Genomic DNA, 21228 nt, shown 5'->3' with positions numbered 1-21228 from the left:
TGGTTTGCCCTTGGGGCCTATAATGCTCTTAAGACGGCCCTGATATGAATGAGAGATTTCAGATTGTGATTTTTAATAAATTTAATTCTTAAATAATGTTTTCACTTTTTATGGGTTATTGAGTATAGATTGATGGCAAAAATGACAAATGTATCTATTTAAAATTAAATCTCCGACACAGTATAGTGTCCAGAAAGTTTATTTGGCTTTGGCCATTTATGTGAGACCTACAGTATGTTACTTATTTTCCATTTCAGCGTAGTATTGATCAATAAGTAAGACATTTGCCATTGAAGTTTGACTCTTTTCTATACACATTCAAATGTGTATTTTGCAAAAGATGTATAGAAAAGATTGCATCCCACAGTTGTTAATATTATTTTATTGGTCTTATTTTTTATTGTTTGCTTTTTCTAGGGCATTGTAGTCGCTGTTATTAAAATGTGTCTTGGTATCTGTTGCAGTTGAGTTGTGTCCTCTTCAACTGTATGTTACGCACCCTCCTTCCCTCCTGCTCTGGTCTGACACTTTTCATGACTTCTAGCAACTATTTATGTGACACCAGTGTCCCCAATATGTGTACCTTGTGCTGTGCATTTTACATGTAGAAAACTGGAGTTATTGAGGCTGTTCAGAGATGAATATTTTGATCATGAGCTTCTTGGTTTTTTAAGTTTTGTAAGCAAATGACAAATGTTTATTTTGTTTCTCTAATAAGTTATGATGGACCTTATACAGTACTGTACTTCAGTGTACGTATCAATGTACTTCAGTGATACGTCTTCATGTGACGATTAGCTTTCCTGGTCTCGGAATTATAACTTGCTCACTTGTCTCTTATCTGGGACCAGAAACAGTGCAGTTTCTGGTGTACCTTCTGTTGTTTTTTTGAGTTGTAAACTCCACACTAATGTGTTTTCATTTAAAAATGCGTACATCTGTCTATATTTTTTGCCTTTTGTCCACACTACCCCATCATTTTTGATCCCTGAAAACGAAGATTTTAAGAAACACCCTCCAGAGCCATAGACGTCTGAAAACATAACGTCAGCATTTTGGTATGGATGGGTTTATATGCTGTTTTTCCAAAAAGATGCTCTGCTTGTTTGTGCTTATTTCATAGCATTTCCCTGATTGGATCCTGCTCATTATAATGGTTCATTCCCTGATTGTTACCCTTTACAAAAGAAAAACGTTTTTCAGTATAATGCCCATAAAAGAGTTGCTTTCAGTGGTGTTTGTTGTGCTGGTTACCTGTGCGTAAATTGCGTTTTGTAAAGTTTGAATGCTGCATACATGAGTTAAAACACATTACTTCCCAGTCGCTGTAGTTGTGTGAAAAATCCCAAGGCCGGCAGCGTTACCATTGTAGTGAAAAATTCAGAACCCCATGAAAATCAGATTGTAAATAACTCCGTTGACAGCCTGTAATCAACGTTTATTAAATCTGTTCAATAAGGAGGAGCGCATACCGCCGCAAAATGAATAACAAGGTGCTTAATGAAGTGGATGGGTGTAGAATGCAGCCGAGCTCACCATATTACAGGACAGAGAGAAACACAAAAGCACAATGCAGTGAAGGGGAGATACAGGCGCCCACACACATTTCTTTTTTTTAATTTCCTCTATTGAGTTAATTTTACAAATGTTATTTGGTACAGGATGTGCTCTGATTGCTGTGTACTGTTTATAATCAATTGTCTTGTGAATGAACATAGAGTGGAAGCACTTTTTTTTTTTTTTTTTTTTTTTTTAAGTGTCGTTTTAACATTTGGTTTGTTTTTATTTAATTACAAGATGACCATCACCAGTTCGGAAGACTGTTACTTTTATTTTTAAATAGAAATGTGGTAGTGTGGCTGTAGCCAACCCTCCTGGAGTAAAGCTGTAGTGTTAGCCACCCTACCACTTTACTCCCCCTAGCAGGTCAACTATCAAGAAATCCAAAGCATTATGGGAGTACTTACAGTCCCACAGACAATCTCAGACATGTCAGCTTCACTTCACCTACTGTATGTGTACTGACTGGCATCAAAACAACAACTCAACCTTAAGTTAAACGATTTAATTGGTTAGATGGATTTTGCGGTACAGTGTTGAATGGTTCCTTGTTGGTTTTAGACATCTCAAATTTGCTTTGCCAGTATTAATGCCACACTTGACATTTTAAATGAGAGTGGGATTTGAGATATGGTTGTTGATTTTGGAAGAAAAACTGAGTGCGTTAGTAGAGGGTTGAGGGGTTAGCACCACTAGACTGTTTTTAAAGGAAAGTGGAAGCGTCAGTCTCCACTTCAGATCTAGCTTCACTGACTCTGGGAAAGGTGAGCGTGAACCTGTGGTTTAACTGTGTCCCTCAATGTTAAAACTGGAGAACACTAGCAGACTTTCACTATAAATGCCAATTCTCATTTTCATTGGCATTGCAGGTAAAGACAAACAGACCCTTTTGGGTTTTCAGCTAAAAACATAAAAGATACAAAGGTTGGGAAGAAATATTTCACTTAGGAGTGATGGCAATCAGGAACTGTCTCTTCCGACTGATGCTACTGTTCTGTCCATCATCCCTTAGCTGTCGGTGGGAGTATCAGAAGTCTGGAGGGCCATAAAAAACTCAACAAGACATAATTCATGTATTGTTCACGATGTTTCCTGTGGCCAGCCATTTACGTATTGATTCTTTTATCAATATTTCCTTGAACATTTCTTAAAATAGGCACCCAGAGACTCTGTGTTGTGAATTCAGAAAAGAAACAAATGGATTTATTAAAGGGCCAAGCTGTAGTGATTACAGCCTTTTACCAGCAAACTGATGAGCTTTTGAAAGGATACGTCCGGCTGGTCCAGTGTTCAAGCTTTGTTGCAAGATTTAATTCATATTAGTGAAAATATGCATTGTCGGAATGCCACGTGAGAAAGCTGAAAGGTACTTTAGAAAATAATGGTCGATGTATTTGATGGTTAAATTTACATCGATACATGAACAAGACCACCTTTCTTCAGGGTGCAGCTGTTATGATGCCTCTCACTCCCTTGTACTGCGCAGCACTTTGGAATTGTCGTGCAGCTCCTGAAACTCCACTTTGAATGCTCATTGTCTGTTGGTACTTCACAGCAATCAGTCGATACTTCACGGTAGAAAACTCGGGTAGTGTAGTGGGGACTGTAGGCATCGGTTGTAAAAGGAAAGTACCAGATCATCTATTATACATATCTGTTCACTAGTTAAAATATATAATATATATATATATGACAAGAACATCAGTAGTAAGTATGAATGGCTCAGCTTGGTCAGCCACAAAAACATAACTGTATTTCTGTAGTTGAGTGTATTGGCAGTTTGCATAATTCATGAATTGTTTCATGATGAAAATCAATACTTATTGTGTGTGGTATTGTGATGGGCCACTGAGATGGTGTTGGTCAATATAATTTACTGTGCTTAACTGTTTATAGCTTGAGACTAGTGATGATGGGTCAAATTTGCCAAACCATTTTTTTGTGGTAAATATGCTGTGTTTGCCAATAGTGATGAGCGAACCCCTATCCAGTTCTCTTCACTCTGTCTTTTTTGAAATCATGAAAATATTTGGTTACTTCACTGAACTCTGCGAAATACATTGAAGGAAGGACTGAACTGGTGGCTTATATTATGGTGTAAAGGTCTTTTTAATGTCCCTGAGGGCTAGAGGAGCATCTGTCAACTCTGCTAGACTGATTTATGTGATCATGTCTATAAGGCAGCAGTGCTAACAACTATGCCTCTGTGCCTTAAACAACAAAAGACACTGGCAGAACAAATATCACAAGCAAATTGCAACAAATTACCACAAACTATCAATAATTAAATAAAATATAGATCATTTTGCTCACAGTTTTAACCATACACCACACATTGGCTGTACCATGATGCGGGACTGGTTTGTTCCTTTGCTTGAAGTCATGGCTCCAGGCACAGCTGGAACATCTTATTTGTTTCCCATATACAGTATCTGTGCAGATGCTTCACACTTTTTTCATTCATGAGGAAGATAGAAACACCTTGTAAATAGTACTAAATCTGTTAGTAGTATTATTCACACTTCATATGAAAGTGATTTGGGAAGGGCTTCTTTAAGGCTTACTTTAACTAGTAGCTGAGGCAAATGGCTAATTATGCCTGCAAATTTGAAATGCTGTGCTGCGGGGATACATGGATCAGTGTTAAGTATCCAGAGGCAGTACTCATAATATTCTTATATTGGCCATCAATTTTTTTTTTTTTATGCTGTAAATCCAGTTGGTGTAGTAATCGGGTTATGACATAAGTAGATCAGAAATGTTCATCTAAGCCAGCTGCATGGTGAATTTCCAAGAAAATATTTGCTGAACAATGTCATGGTTGAACAAAGCATATTTGCAACCTCACTAATCAACACTAATCACTGTGGCCTTGTTCGCTGAACATTTTCCTGGAAATTTGCCACGGAAATGGTGCCCAGTACCCCATGATGCTTTACGAGGCCAATGGGATTTTGCAGAGCTGTAGTAGCCATGCATAGAACTTTTACGCATGCGCACTGTAAGCGTACACCACCTCAACTGCTTCATGTATACGTGATGTCACTACTCCAGCCGCATTTGCACTTTGCATGCATTTAAAAGAGAAACAAAAAAACTCATCGTATTTTCATTAAGAGATACTTCAGCTGACCATAATGAGAATATTATGAAAGTGCTTCATTGTTCTGCATCGATTCCTTGTATTTTGTGTCTTCACTGCTGAATTTAAGCATGTTATCCTCCTCGTTATGTAGCAACCCAAATATATAATAACACTGATCCCTCGCATCACATCCTCTCTGGGTGTGCTGATACACACCAGTTACACATACATTGTCTGCTGGTACTCCAAAGCTCAGGCAGGTAAGTATCTGGTGTTTCTTTTGACTGAGCAAAATTGCACATGAAGGTGGCATGCACCTTCTTCCCTTGTTAGGACCCATCCTGCTTCCAAAATGGCTGGAGCTCCAGCCACCAGGATTCAGAGACTGATTTTTGCTACCTTCTTCAAAGGATCTCTGTGACTGTAATGTCTGACATGTGAGAAGCACGGTGAGCTAAGGTCAACCCCTGCCAACTTGAGTGTCTGTCCCTGGGCCCTGTTTAATGAACATTGCAAAGCAAAGCTTCACTGGGAGCTGTAATCTCTTGAATTGAAAGGGCATGTCCATCGTGATTAGAGGAATGTGAGGGATTAAAGTCCTCACGTCAATGTTACATCAGACCGACTCGAACGGAGGCTGGTGCATGAGTGAGGAGGGCCCCGCCCGCTTCCCCCTCCCCTCAGCCTCTCTCTCAGAATAAATCGGTACCGCAAGCGAACTATGATACTTGGTGCGATGAGAGAAGTTGCAGAATCAACCAGAATGCTCAAGCAAATTCTAAAAAAAAAAACCCTGATCTAAATCCATTAAGTAGTTCTCTCATGAAAAGCAGACAGACAGACAGACGTTGGATTTTATATATATTTCCTGTGTTCTCGTTTAGCTGGCAGGCCACACTTTTTTTTATGTACATTAGCATTTTTCCTAATTTTTACTCGTTTTTACAAGTGTGTTATGCTTTTTTTCATCTGCACATTCACTCACTGAGCACATTTTTAGGCACACCTGTGTATCCATGCAATTATGTATTTAGCCTATCATGTGTACAATGCACAAAATCATGGCGAAGCAGGTCAGGAGTTTCAGTTAATGTTTAAATCAAAACACCAGAATGTGGTCAAATGTGATCTCAGTAATTTTGCCTGTGACCTGATTGTTGGTTCCAGATGGGCTGGTAAGTATTTTTGTAACTGCTGATCTCCAGGGATTTTCACGCACAACAGTCTCTAGAATTTACTCAGGATGGTGCAAGAAACAAAACAAAAAAAAAAAAACAACCAATGACAGTAGTTCTGAGGACAGAAACGCCATGTTGATTAGAGAGTTCTCAGGAGAATGGCCAGACTGCTTCAGCTGACTGAAATGCTACTGCAACTTCCATAACCAATCTGGAGAACTGTAGTGAGTAGAAAAGAATCTCGGAATGTACAACATGTCAGACCTTGAGGCATATGGGCTACAAGAGCAGGAGACCACATCGGGTTTCACTCCTGCCAGCCAAGAACAGCAAGCTGAGGCTACAGTGAGCACAGGCTCACTAAAACTGGACATTGGTAGCCTGGTCTGATGAATCTCAATTTCTGCTGAGACACATAATTAGTAGGGCTCAAATTGGTGCCAACAGCATGAATCCTGTCATCTAGCCTACTTAGTGCCAACACTACTGGTTGGTGGTGGTGTAATTGTGTGGGGATTTTTTTTCTTGTCACACTTTGGGGCCATTAGTACCAATCAATCATTGATGGAATGCCACAGCCTACTAGAGTATCCCTTCTTGACCACAATTTACTCCTCTTCTAATGGCAACTTCTAGTATGATAATGCACCAAGTCACAAAGCAAAACTTGTCTCAAACTGGTTTTATGAACATGACATTGAGTTCAGTGTTCTTTAGCATCCTTCCCAGTCACCGGATCTGAATTCGGTGTAACATCTGTGAGATGTGGTAGTGGGAGATTGGCAGCATGAACTGGATCTATCTGTCTTTCCAAAGTGCAAACTACTGACAGATTTGTAAGATGGAGGCATTGGTTGTGGACACAATCACCCAAACTCCATCCACGATAGTTCCTGGTTGAACGAAAAGTAAATACCCTGGAGTAAGAGCTAAAAAAACTACAAAAGGCCTGAGTTTCTGCAGTGGGAATGCTACAGAAATTTCCTGAGTTTCTAAGAAGTCTTTGTTTTCTGTAGTGGGAAGCGCCTAATTATATACTGTAGTATCATTACATCATTAGATCTGTAAAGCACTTTGGGATGGTAGCTATAGTAGAATATATAAAAATAAACATTTTTTTTTTTTTTTTTAAATAAAATTAGTTTTCCTCTTCTTGCTCGTGTAATGCTTTTTTTTTTTTTTTTTTTGGTCCGTGCTACTGCTTCACAGCTCCATTGTCCTCTTTGTGGAGTTTGCAGGTTCACCCCATGTCTACCTTATGTGGGTTGTTCTTCTCCAGGCTCTTTGTTTTATTCCCCATCCCAAAGTTGTGTGTTGGGTGAACTGGTGATCCAAAATTGGTGTTGATGTATGCATGGATGGTCTCTGTGATGAGCCGATGCCCCAATCCTGCCTTTTGTCCAAGGCCCCCAGGACAAGCTTTTTTAGGCTGCAGTTCTGTTTAGTTTTTATAGTGCTGTTTAGTGAGTGCAATCTGAATGCTGTAACAAGTTGCCAGGGCAATGCAATTACAGACGTTACTAATTACATATTGAGTTGACATAAAGGCAAAAGTTTGTTTAAACAGACAGGAAAACAAAGTAGTTTGAAACCGATTAACATATATTAAACCAAAACTTGCATTGTTATTGGAAAAAAAAAATAGCACCACCCTGCCACACTACTCCCCTGTCCGCTGTATGATGTTTGTTGTCCAGACCACCTTTGACATTATTGAGGACATTTTTGGAATATATCTAGAAATAAAAGAAAGGGAATCACTTCATTGGTCACCAAAAATATCCCCCGAAATCAGACGGTTGGGTAATCCTTAACAGTGAAACTTGGGGAATGGGATCTTGTAGGTGTTTATAGATAAGGAGCCTCCCGGTTATACCAAGTTAAGGAAAGTCCGGAAATACGCTGCAGAGAAATGATAGGAAAGAAAGGAAAAGTGCCCACAAAAGCAGGAAAGGCAGTTTTACACCCACGGAAGCAGGAGTCTGGAATGAGTAACCCTATTGTGCTGCTCAAGTGAACACCCCACTATCTTGATGGCGCAGTCAGATCAGGCCGTGCCAAACCAAACCAAACCTGTGGGAGCAGCAGACTAAATGGCCTGCCATTATTTGTAGAGGCCCCAAACATAAACAAGAAAAAAAGGGAAAAATGTAGTCTTAATAAAAGTACAACAAGGCACTCAAGTCATTGTGGACCCCACACACCTCTCACATTTTGAAGGTGTTCAAAACAAAAGGCGCACTATGAAATAATTCCATAGAACTGCCAGACCGGGGAGCTGAAACTCATTTTTTTGGGGAGTTTGGGCAAGAGGGAGTGTTCCAGTTATTGAGGGATTACATGTCTCAGCCTAACTGGGAACAGGAGTGTACTGGAACAAAGTATCCATCCGATAGTTGCAACTGGGGTTGAAGAAGAGCCATGTGGACTCTGTACTGGACAGGGAACAGCTGTCCTTGCCCTGAGGTTTGGGTTGACATGGCACTTTGCCATACCTGTTTACATGTACTTTGTGGTCTATACACGTAGGATACTGTAGAAGGTGTTAAGCGACACTTCCTTGATTCTTTCACTCTTTACATGGTCTAAATGTGACACGGGCGTCCTCATGTTTCTAAAATGTCAAACCTTGCAGATTAAGTGACATACTAAGAATTGGAAAGGGTGATGGGGACTGGACACAGTAGCAGAGGATTTTATAAAGCACCTTCCTGCACAGAATACTATTCTGATACACATTACACGCTCATCATCCTATAGTCGTGTCCTTATTTGTACAATGTAAGCCGAGAGGGGTTAGATGTAAAATTGAAAGTTATGCAGGTACATTAGAGGGTCCGCCAAGGTTGGACAGTGGGGAGACAAATTCAGGGAGGCAAGATTGCATTGGTTTGGACATGTGCAGAGGACAGATGCTGGATATATTGTGAGAAGGATGTTATGGATAGAGCTGTCAGGCAAGAGGAACAGAAGAATGCCTAAGAGAAGATTTATGGATGTGGTGAGAGAGGACATGCAGGTGATGGAGAGGACAGGAAGATATGGAAGAAGATGACCCGCTGTGGCGACTCCTAACAGCCAAAAGAAGGAGAGGAGTCAGTGATGAGATTGAAGTTATTGCATAATGTGCCATTCTATAGTGAACGGTACCCCAAAGCTCTTTGCATGCTACTCATATTCTGTCTGTACTTCTACAGTGTAAGCCCAGCAAAGTCAAATACTACATTCAGAGTCACAAAGTTATGCAGGGACTTGTTAGTGAGGTTGATACTTATATAGTGCTTTTCATTAATGAACACATCTCAAAGTCAATTACATGCTTATCATGGTATAACTGTAACCATCATTCTTCATTTAAACCCTGGCAGGTGAAGAGTCTTGATTAGAGTCACAAAGGAAGGCACAGGTGAGAATTGATATTAATTGTATGTGACGCCTTTGACTATAAACAGAATCCCAGTGCACCCATCATGTTCATTAAAGTACATCCGTGTTCATATTTCTACAGTGTTAGCTTTGGCAGCTTTAGGGTCATATGCAGAGACAGTGGTAGGTTTGACCTGCTGGGGCTCCACAGAATCACCCAGGAAGTTTTGTGTGCCCTGTGGTTTTTGGGCCTTGAAGAGAGCTGGGTTGCAGGTTGAACACTTTGTGGCAGAGGATTACAGTATGTCTGAGGACTGTTTGGTCAGATTTAAACTTGCAAGTGCTCCACCTAATGAACTGTGAATTGGCTCTGAGATGCTTCAATACACCATGTTGCCTGTGAGGCGAGACTCTGAGAAAGTTAAATTAGGAACACACAATGAGGTGAGCAGTTAACAGCTGAAGTTTTGTTTTAAAGAACTGGGGAGGTTTTTTTTTCTTCTTTATTTCACCCTATACAATCTCTTCTATTAGGAGTTTGTTTAACTCATTGGGGGTCAGTGTGCAGGGTCAGCCATTGTACAGCACCCCAGGAGCAATTACAGGTTAACTGCCTTGCTCAGGGGCCCAGCAGAGAAGGATGTCTTTTGGCAGTAACGGGAATTTGAACCAGCAACCTTCTGGATATTAGCGCAGATTCTTAGCCTACTATGGGACACTTTACTAAGGCGGAGTGGTAGCTCTGAGGTGTTGGGCTCTACATCTCCTTTGTGATCCTGAGACAAGTAGAACTATATGATTATACATTGCATGTGAAAAGCATAGTGGGAAGGTGTTCACCAAAGACAGGCACTATACATAAAACAAATCCGTCTCAAACAGTCTCATATTATCGGGTGGACTTGAGTTTAGTCACTTCGCCTTCCACTGCTTGCCATGTGCAAGTATGGAAACACTTGTACTGTATCTGTAAGAAATCTTGAAGTTTTGGTCACTATGAAAAGGCAGTATGCAAAACAAGAACCACTTCTTCCACTGGCTCACAGTATAACCACAGTATGACCAGGCACGGGATACCTACCTAACCAGTTTCTGTTCACATTGTGGAAATAAAATCTGTTGTGCACCTCAGCAAGACTCTGGGGTGGTGTTCACCATGAAGAGACACTGCACAAGCAACAAGGATAAGTCTGTGTCACTGACTTGTGTGAACTTACGGAATGCCACATTGTGAAAACAAGGTCTTGGAATGGTGTTCAATATAAATGGGCGCTAAATAAGCCAACAATGATCAATCCAGGTGGCGCAGTGGGTAGCGCTGCTGCCTCACAGTTAGGAGACCCGGGTTCGGATGTTCTCCCCGTGTCTGTGTGGGTTTCCTCCGGGTGCTCCGGTTTCCTCCCACAGTCCAAAGATATGCAGGTTAGGTGTATTGGCGATCCTAAATTGTCCCTAGTGTGTGCTTGGTGTGTGTGTGTGTGCGCCCTGCGGTGGGCTGGCGACCTGCCCGGGGTTTGTTTCCTGCCTTGAGCCCTGTGCTAGCTGGTATTGGCTCCAGCAGACCCCGTGACCCTGTAGTTAGGATACAGCAGGTTGGATGATGGATGGATGATCAATCCATCTGCTGACCCACTGTGTGACCTGGAGTGAGTAATATAATCTGCAGCAGTAAAAGTTAGAGTCAATTTATGAAGGAATTTATTCATTCCAGTGCTAAAAATAAACTACAGGAAGTAAAATTGTAATTTATTTGGAATTTCAGGAGTTTAAATTCACTTCAGTGAAATTCGGTGGCTTTCCTTGTTCTGTGTTTGTCTTAGCATATTTATTACATTGTTATACAGTATACAGCTATAAATATAACTAAAGTGTATGTAACTCTACAGTATATAACAAAATTAAAGGTCCAGTGTTCAAGTAGTATGATGTATGAAAAGTAACTTAAAGAAAATTGAGAAATTGTTATTGAATTTTTGTATATAATAAAAATAATAATACATTTTATGAATAGTGACCTTCCCATGCTGAAAGTGTTTACAGCTTTTACCAGTAAAGGAATTCAAAAATAGTTTTTTTTTTTTTTTTCAAAATGTAAGACCTTCAATCGACACAAAAAAATTGCAAACATACATGTCTTTTAATTATTTAATATAGCAAGGTTTTCAAAGGGAAAAATACAAATTATTTTCAATTAAATGAATTTACTGATTATATATTTAAAACTACTCATAAAACGCCACATAAAATTATAAAAGGCAAAATAAAAACTCTAAAATTGTGTGAGGCCCAAAGGTGTAGCTCGTTTAGTCCGCCACTCCTTTGCCATATTGTTTCAGAAACCTTTGTCAGAATTCACGCAACACCGCCTGATTAAAAGCAGGAAAACTTTATGGAAGAAAGACCCGTCGTTGCCAAAGCCAAACAATGAGGGGGTTTGAATTTAGAAACACAGGAAACGGGCTCTCCGCATGACGAAGGGAAAGCTACAGATTGCATGGGCTACCTTCGAGACCCCAGTCTAGTACCTCACCTGACCTGCTAAAACAGGAAACTGAAACACAAAAGGCGCTATATCTGAACGACATTTGTCAGACTACACAAGGGAGATGGGGGGAAGCCTACAGAGAAAAACCTTGGCGTACAGTGACAGTGACACACAGTCAGTCAGCGGGTCACGTGTCCATGTCACGGAGTCTCCCGAGACCCCGCTGCGCCGGAGCGATCTGCACCTACTGCGCTTCACACGCATCCTTCGCATGAATATTAATACGGACGAACTCTAATCACTCGAGCAATTAACACAAGGGAAACTCTCTTCAAAATGTCCCCCGGAGGAACTTCTTCTGAATTAAATTTCATTTCAGGGAAATTAAACCGCTGCTTACCTTGTGGAATCAGGGTCCGCGGAGACCCGGCCGGCGCTCAAACTGGAGCTGAAGCCTTCAGAGGTAAAGCCTGGCCAGGAAACCCGCTGTGTTAAAATCAAACATAGAAAAAAATCTTAAATAGGATTTGCAGAAAACGTGAAGGTAAAATATATATAATATATATATATATACTGTATATATAATTTAAACAACAGATTAAATATTAAGGCTGTCCAGATCCTTTGGTTGCCCTGGTGTGTGCGATAATAAAAGCTCTGGACCTCAACCCTTGAGGCTGTGTGTTCAAATCCCTCTATTGACACTGTGTGACCATGATCAAGTAACTTCACCTCTCTGTGCTCCAACTGAAAAAAAAACCGAAAGAAACGTAACCAAATTATACCTGACGTTAGCCAAGTAATAAAAATGATTTATTCAATAAAAATCGAATGGCGAGGTTTCCGTCCGAGATGGAAGAGCAACGTTCAAATGGCGAAAAGAAATATGTACGGCGAGAAAAATACTGTAACATACATAGAGAGCTTCACGGGGCCATTACTGTCACAATGACATTCTTACTCGTATGTGCTAATCAACGTGCAACACGTCCATCCATCCATCCATTTTCCAACCCGCTGAATCCGAACACAGGGTCACGGGGTCTGCTGGAGCCAATCCCAGCCAACACAGGGTACAAGGCAGGAACCACTCTCCTTTATATAGTGCCTTGAACAGTGTTAAAGAAAGATAACACGACTATGAGGAGTACTGCATAAATCATTCATAGAAGAAACTGGAATGCTTTATAGTGCCTTGAATAAAATATTAAATGTAATAAAGAAAATATTTATTTCTAACTGTACCTTAAACAAAATTTTACAGATTGTAAGGGAAAAAGAAAGAAAGCAAGCCTTAATTTTGGATAGTGCTCTGAAGAGAACTTAGATTGTCAAGGGGGAATATTTATTCCGAACAGTTCCATAACAAACTGTCAAAAGAATGAGGAAAAGACTTATATGGTGACTTGCACAACATTTTAAATGATATAAAAATACATATTTATAGGTTTTTAACTACAATTTCCCTTTTATTACAGGCCTTTATTACAATCATTTTTAGAAGAAAGACAAAAATATGTTTATAATGCCTTGCACGAAATATTTGAGGTAATGAAAAGGAAAGTGTATTTTGTAACACAAAAGTGCCAAAGAGATGCAGTACGAGGAACCGTTTTTAGTTCACAAAAGAACCATCCACATGAAGGTTCCAGAAAGATCTTTTTATCTATTTAGATCCGTAACATGTTCCAAAAATTGACGTTAATAGATGGTAATGGATTTGTAAAATGCCAGTGGGTTCCTGATTTGTAAAAGGACTATCATTACATACAATAACACAGACAGTTCAGATTTTCTTGATCTGTTGTATCTTCTTATAGGTTGCCTATACTACACATTAAAGATTTCTTGCTCTGTCCATATATTAAGAATCTTTTCAAAACCCACAGAACAAACTTAATGTGCAAAGAATTCTCAGAATGAGAAGGTTCTTTGTCAGGCAAGGGCTCTATGAGAAACTGCCCAAGCCAGTCAAGTGCCATGAAAGGGCCAGGACTTGTCGGAGTGTACATCAAGTGAAGGAAAGGAGGACTGTTCTGTATAGAGTCTTGAATTCAACTGTAATAAATCTTTTATTTAATATAGTCCATATTATTATTTGGCTGACACCATTATCAAAGGCGACTTGCAAAATCTGAGATACAATTAGTTTCATTTCTGTTATTTTATGTTTTCCCCAATTAGAGCACAGGCAGGTGAAGTGAGTTGCTCAGGGTCATACAGCACCGCCAGCGACACCCGCGGGGTTTGAAGTCCAAAGCAGTAACCACTAAGCCACTCTGCCTGCCTTAAAAGAGATTGACTGATATACCATGAATAAAAACATGCGAGAGTGTGTTGTAATGGGAGTCCAGAAATCTGTCTGTTCTTGTTAAAAAGCATTCAATAAATAATTGGGGACAATACATAAGTAATAAACAAGACATTTGAGCTGAAAGTGTAAGAAATCGGTGATTCATTTTCACGCCGCGCTTCTTACGGGGGATGGAAGAAGTAACACCATCAATAATAAATAGCTGGTATGTGAACTTGTAAGGACAGTGGGGTCCAAATCAATCGTATCGATCTGCCACATGGAAGCCGTCAGTAATAAGAGGCGTGTAGTGACATAAACGAACTCCGACATAAAGATAAATCTGAAATCGGGGAACAAGACAAAAAGCCGATGAGGTGACAGTTCCCAGTGTTTGAGACCCGAAAGTTCGGGTATTGCAGAGCAGAGAGGAGAGTAAGGCTGAGGAAACGCTTTCCTTTATTTATTTATTTTTTTTAATTACCGATTACTGACTAAATAAAGTAGGCGTAAACCAGGACAAAAAAACGGTGGGTAAAAAAAAACATTAAACATAATTGGTAACCCCTCGAGTTTTAAAGCCGTTCCCTCCCATCTTCAAAAGTGTACTTACTTACCGTCTATGAAAAGAATAGGAGGAGATTCAAAGACCATGGAGACCAGTAGTAATTGGCACCAACTCCATCAAAATTTAAAAAAAGAAATATTTGTATAGGATAGGAAAAAGGCTCAAATGTTACCTGAAAAATGGTTACGTAAGATAAAAGGCGGAGTAGGATGCTGTTAAGACTTAGACGAAACACGGAGAAGACTGCGCGTCCATCTATACATTATGTAATTTTAAAAAGCCTCACTATTTTGTCATACGAATGTTTGCAGTCGTGATGATGATGAGAAGTACAAACAGACATCCTCCGCACATCCCACTGCCCAATCCACACCCCTGCACCTCGACCACCGCACCAATTCGGAAAGCTGGACGGACCGTGACTTCTGGACTCCCACTCTTTATTGGGTCCCTGATCTTCGGGACTTCAAAGGCGGAACGGCGTAGCCCCCTCTCTCACCGCAAGCGATCCAGCGGAGCTTCTCCAGTCGGACAGCTGGTGTCGCTCATTTATGCAAGTTCGCCGTTTAGAGATGCTACCTCGCATCCCTCTGCCAGACTAGCCGAGGCAGCCGCTCGGTTTTAGACTTCCTTTTTTTCTCTCCAATAGATTGACCCTCCCAGATTTCATGAAATAGGCTGTCCCAAGGTGCGGCCGGATTTAAAGGGACACACACTTCTTGGCCGCCGCCGCCGCTCATTGGCGTCATCCAGAAGCACGTTTTCTTCTGGGTATTCCGTGCTGACAAGCATCACTTTATATTAAATCATAATCCATCCCAGTAGACACCTGTCCTCGACGGGACGCCTCTTCAGTTACTACTAATAAGGGTTGTACACAAGAGAACTAATGGCAATAATCGTCATTAATCAAATCGATATTTACTGGGTTCTATCGATTCGTATTTCTAATGGTGGCAGTCCGTCAATCTTTGCATTAAATAAATAAGCACATACGTACACTGTATTCACAAAGTCTTCAGACGTCTTCTCTTTCTTAACATTCTGTTATGTTACAGCCTTGTGCTAAAATCGTTTATGTTATTTTTTTCTGTCATCAAACAACATAATACTCCAGTGTGACAAAGCAAAAACAAGATTTTAGAAATTTTTGCACATTTCTTAAAAAAAAAAAATCATATTGACACAAGTATTCAGAACTTTTCCTCAGTACTTGGGCAGCCTGGAGTCTTCTTAGATTTGACATTACATGCGTTACACAACTGGATTTGGAGACTTTCTGCCATTCTTTACTGCAGATCCTCTCAAGCACTCTGTCAAGCTGGATGGAGACCATTGGTGGACGGCTCTCGTCAGGCCTTTCAAGAGATGTTTGATTCAGGTTTGGGCTCCAGCCAGGCCACTCAAGAACATTCACAGAGTTGTCCTGAAACCACTTCAGTGTTGTCTTTTCTTTCTGCTTAGGGCCATTGAAGTTTCAGCCCAGTTGGAGGTCCAGAGCACTCCAGAACAGGTTTTCATTACTGTACTTTGCTCTACTGAGCTTTCCTTCAGTCCTGTATAGTCCTCCAGCCCCTGATGCTACCATCACCATTCCTCACTGTTGGAATGGTATTGCACAGGTGATAAGCAGTAAATGGTTTCCACCAAACCTAATGCTAATCTTGCTTTCATGAGACCAGAGAATCTCATTTCTCACAATCTGAGAGTTCTTTAGGTGCCTTTTTGCAAACTCCAAGGGGGCTTCCATTTGTCTTATGGCCACTCTTCCATAAATCCCAGACTGGTAGAGTGTTGCAGTGATGGTTGTTCCTCTGGACGTTTCTCCCATCTCCACACAGGTTTTCTGGAGCTTAGCCAGAGTGTCCTAGCAGAGTGTCAAGGTTGCTCAGGTTGGATGGAGACCGTCAATGGACAGGTGTTTTCGGGTCTCTCCAGAGATGTTCGTTAGGTTTCAAGTCCAGATGGGCTACTCAAAGAGATTCATTCACATAGTTGTCCCTAAGCCACTCCCTGTGTTGCCCTTTCTCTGTGATCCTTTGGTCCGGTCTGAGGTCCAGAGTGCTGTGGAGCAGGTTTTCATTAAGGGTATCTTTGTATTTTGCTCCTTTTAGCTTTCTCTTAACCTTGTCTAGTTTCTCAGTCCCTGATGTGTCCACCACCAGCCTTCTCAAGTTAAGGTATGATATTGCACAGGTGATGAGTGGTGCCTGGTTTCCTCTAAACACAATACTCAGAACTGAGGCCAAACAGTTTAATCTTGGTTTCATCAGACCAGGGCCTTTTTGCAAACTCCAAGAGGGTTTCCATGCGTCTTTTATTGATTAGATGACTCTGCATGGCCAGTCTGCCTATACGTTAAGATCAGTGAAGTGTTGCACTGGTGGTTGCCCTACTAGAAGTTTCTACCACTCCACACAGATCTGGAGTTCAGCCAGAGTGACCATCAGGTTCTTAGTCACCTCTCTTAATAAGGCCTTTCACTGCTGATAGCTCAGTTTGTCTGAGTGGAAAGATCTAGGAGGAGTCCTGGTTGCTTCAGAAGTGTTTTTGTAGCCTTGTCTAGATCTATGATTTGACAGAATCCTGTCTCTATAAACTCTGCAGGCAATTCTTTCGACCTCATGGCTTGGTTTGTGCTCAACTGTGGATCTTCTGTAGACAGATGTGTGTTTTTACTAAGTGATCCACAGGTAGACTCGACACAAAGGTGTAGAAACAGCTCAGCGATGATCAACAGAATGGGTGGCAGCTGAGCCAAAGAAAGGGGTCTGAATACTTGTGTCATTGTATTAGTTTTTACAAATTTACAAATTGCACCCTTATCCAATCTTGTTTTCACTTGGCCATTCTGGGATATTAAGTGTTGTTTGATGAGGGAAAGCATTAATGTAACAGTTTTATCGCAAAATCCAACCTCTGCTGTTTAGGGACAAGCTGACAGAGATGGGAGTAGATTCATACCTGGTGGCATGGATCGTGGACTATCTTAAAGACAGACCTCAGTATGTGTGTCTTGGGAACTGCACGTCTGACATTGTGGTCAGCAACACAGGAGCGCCACAAGGGACTGTACTTTCTCCGGTCCTGTTCAGCCTATATACATCGGACTTCCAACACAACTCGGAGTCCTGCCACATGCAAAAGTTCGCCGATGACACTGCTATCGTGGGCTGCATCAGGAGTGGGCAGGAGGAGGAGTATAGGGACCTAATCAATGACTTTGTTAAATGGTGCAACTCAAACCACCTACACCTGAACACCAGCAAAACCAAGGAGCTGGTGGTGGATTTTAGGAGGCCTAAACCCCTCATGGACCCCGTGATCATCAGAGGTGACTGTGTGCAGATGGTGCAGACCTATAAATACCTGGGAGTGCATCTGGATGATAAATTAGACTGGACTGCCAATACTGATGCTCTGTGTAAGAAAGGACAAAGCCGGTTATACTTCCTTAGACGGCTGGAGTCCTTCAACATCTGCAATAAGATGCTGCAGATGTTCTATCAGACAGTTGTGGCGAGCGCCCTCTTCTACGCAGTGGTGTGCTGGGGAGGCAGCATTAAGAAGAAGGACGCCTCACGCCTGGACAAACTGGTGAGGAAGGCAGGCTCTATTGTTGGCATGGAGCTGGACAGTTTGACATCTGTGGCAGAGCGACGGGCGCTGAGCAGACTCCTGTCAATCATGGAGAATCCACTGCATCCACTAAACAGTATCATCTCCAGACAGAGGAGCAGCTTCAGCGACAGACTGCTGTCACTGTCCTGCTCCACAGACACACTGAGGAAATCGTTCCTCCCCCAAACTATGCGACTCTTCAATTCCACCCGGGGGGGTAAACGTTAACATTATATAAAGTTATTGTCTGTTATACCTGCATTATTATCACTCTTTAATTTAATATTGTTTTTTTGTATCAGTATGCTGCTGCTGGAGTATGTGAATTTCCCCTTGGGATTAATAAAGTATCTATCTATCTATCTATCTATCTATCTATCTATTAATTAAAATATGAAAGAGTCTGAAGACTTTCTGAATGCACCGTACACACATACAGTAAATAAGTCAATTAGCAAGAAGTCGACAGGTCTTACATACACACATGGAGATTAGGTGGTACAGTAATAACCACAGAAGACAGTTGGTTTATTCTCAGATGGCATGACTTAACAATAAGGTTTTATTATACTGTAGATTTATATGCTAAATACATCCATCCATCATCCAGCCCGCTATATCCTAACTACAGGGTCATGGGGGTCTGCTGGAGCCAATCCCAGCCAACACTGGGCGCAAGACAGGAAACAAACCCCAGGCAGGGCGTGCACACACACATACACACACCAAGCACACACTAGGGACAATTTAGAATCGCCAATGCACCTAACCTGCATGTCTTTGGACTGTGGGAGGAAACCCACGCAGACACGGGGAGAACATGCAAACTCCACGCAGGGAGGACCCGGGAAGCGAACCCAGGTCTCCTAACTGCGAGGCAACAGCGTTACCCACTGCTCCACCGTGCCGCCCACTAAATACAATAATAATACAAATTGTATCATGGAGCATGTTCTATCAGGCTACAAAAAGGACATAACGGTGCTAGAAAAGGTCCTGGAAGAGCAACAAGGTTCATTGCAGGATGACGGGTTGAGTTATGAGGAAAGATTAAAAGAGTTGAGCATTTACAGTTTAAGCAAAAGAAGATTCAGAGAAGACCTGACTGAAGTGTTTAAAATTATGAAGGGAATTAGTCCTGTGGATTGAGATGGGGACTTTAAAATGAGTTCATCAAGAACACAATAAGATGCTGCAGATGGTCTATCAGACAGTTGTGGCGAGCGCCCTCTTCTACGCGGTGGTGTGCTGGGGAGGCAGCATTAAGAGGAAAGACACCTCACGCCTGGAAAGACTGGTGAGGAAGGCAGGCTCTATTGTTGGCATTGAGCTGGACAGTTTAACATCTGTGGCAGAGCGACGGGCGCTCAGCAGGCTCCTATCAATTATGGAGAATCCACTGCATCCACTGAATAGTATCAACTCCAGACAGAAGAGCAGCTTCAGCGACAGACTGCTGTCATTGTCCTGCTCCACTGACAAACTGAGGAGATCGTTCCTCCACCAAACTATGTGACTCTTCAATTCCACCTGGGGGGGGTAAACGTTAACATTTAACATTATACATAGTTATTGTCTGTTTTTCACCTGCATTATTATCATTCTTTAATTTAATATTATTTATTGTATCAGTGTGCTGCAGCTGGAGAATGTGAATTTCCCACTGGGATTAATAAAGTATCTATCTATCTATCTATCTATCTATCTATCTATCTATCTATCTATCTATCTATCTATCTATCTATCTATCTATCTATCTATCTATCTATCTATCTATCTATCTATCTATCTATCTATCTATCTATCTATCTATCTATCTATCTATCTAACACGGGGACACAGTTAGAAACTTGTGAAGGGGAAATTTCACACAAACATTAGGAAGTTTTTCTTTACACAGAGAACCACAGACACATATAATAAGTGACCAAGTAATGTGGTGGACAGGAGGACTTTAGGGACCTTCAAAGCTCAACTTGCTGTTATTTTGGAAGAATTAAGTGGATAGGACTGGTGAGCTTTTTTGGCAGAATGGCCTGTTCTCGTCTAGATTGTTCTAATGATTGCTTTTCATAGGGTGCAGAGTACCACTTTCCAAAATACTTTTTTGCCTGGAGGATCCATGCGGACATATCCCAAACGTTTGTCAGTCAGTCAACCATTCTATAATCCAATTCAGGAAGTTAAGCCCATCTCAGAATCATTAGGCATCAGTCACACTCTTAAAAATAAAGGTCGCAAAGTGGCTCTTCAGAGCAATGCCATAAGGAAATCTATCTTGGTTTCCAAAAGAACCATCCACATGGAGATTCCAGAAGGAATCTTTATGTATTTAGATCTCTAACAAGTTTGAAAACTAGCCAGGAATAGATGATATCAGATTTGTAAAATGACAATGAGTTCCTGATTTTAAAATGATTCTCGCTGTATGCAGTCACACAAGCTACGTTTGGGTTTTCTTGATCTTTTGTATACTTTCAGGTTGATGGTTAAACATTAAAGATGTCTATTTTGCCCACAGAATTAGGAATCTTTTCAAAACTCAAATAACCAACTTCATATACAGAGGAGCCTTCCCAGACTGTTATGGTAGTTTGTCAAGCAATCGGTCTATGAGGAACCACACAACCCAGTAAAGTGCCATTAAAGAGCCATCATTGTTAAGAATGCAGGTACACTACTGAGCCAAGATGGGGTGCTGGTCCATGACAGGTCACGTTTGCTGCATCCGGCACTGATTGATTAAGAACACCTTATCCGCCCTGTAAGTGGGGCGCTGCCTTTCTTGCTGGACACTGCCATTTAGGTCTGCTTTCTGACGAATGAGCCTCATTTACAGGCCTATCAGCTTTGATGAATTAGCAGGCAGGTGAGTAATGGCTGAGGATTTACTCAGCAGCCGCCTGCTCGCCTGTTTGCTCCTTGTAGCGTGTGACTCGCAATGTCGGCCTGCTTTGTGCTCCGTTATTTTCTTTTCGATGATTCAGCCTTTGAGGTGTAAAATCCCATACATCTAAAGGGTGCTATGCGATACTACTACTATTAAATATCGGGAGTGGTCTCCCCTAGACA

At 41.3% G+C, this 21228-nt stretch overlaps 1 protein-coding gene across 2 annotated transcripts in view; it reads right to left on the bottom strand.

Annotated features, from left to right (window-relative positions):
• LOC114649088 (leucine-rich repeat-containing protein 3-like) overlaps nt 1–15207 on the bottom strand; it is a 49053-nt gene extending 33846 nt beyond the window's left edge. The window contains exons 1-2 of one of the 2 annotated variants that reach the window (XM_028798518.2): nt 15035–15207; nt 12075–12160 (exon numbers count right to left, since the gene is read on the bottom strand). The gene's annotated coding sequence lies outside the window, so the exon portion shown is untranslated. The other variant, XM_051924373.1, reaches the window with a different exon arrangement.
• Between the last annotated feature and the right edge of the window lie 6021 nt (nt 15208–21228).

Source organism: Erpetoichthys calabaricus, chromosome 3 (assembly GCF_900747795.2).
Source record: "Erpetoichthys calabaricus chromosome 3, fErpCal1.3, whole genome shotgun sequence".
Lineage (NCBI taxonomy): Eukaryota > Metazoa > Chordata > Cladistia > Polypteriformes > Polypteridae > Erpetoichthys > Erpetoichthys calabaricus.
Note: the sequence above shows the minus strand (reverse complement) of the source record. Positions and strands in the feature narration are given on the sequence as shown.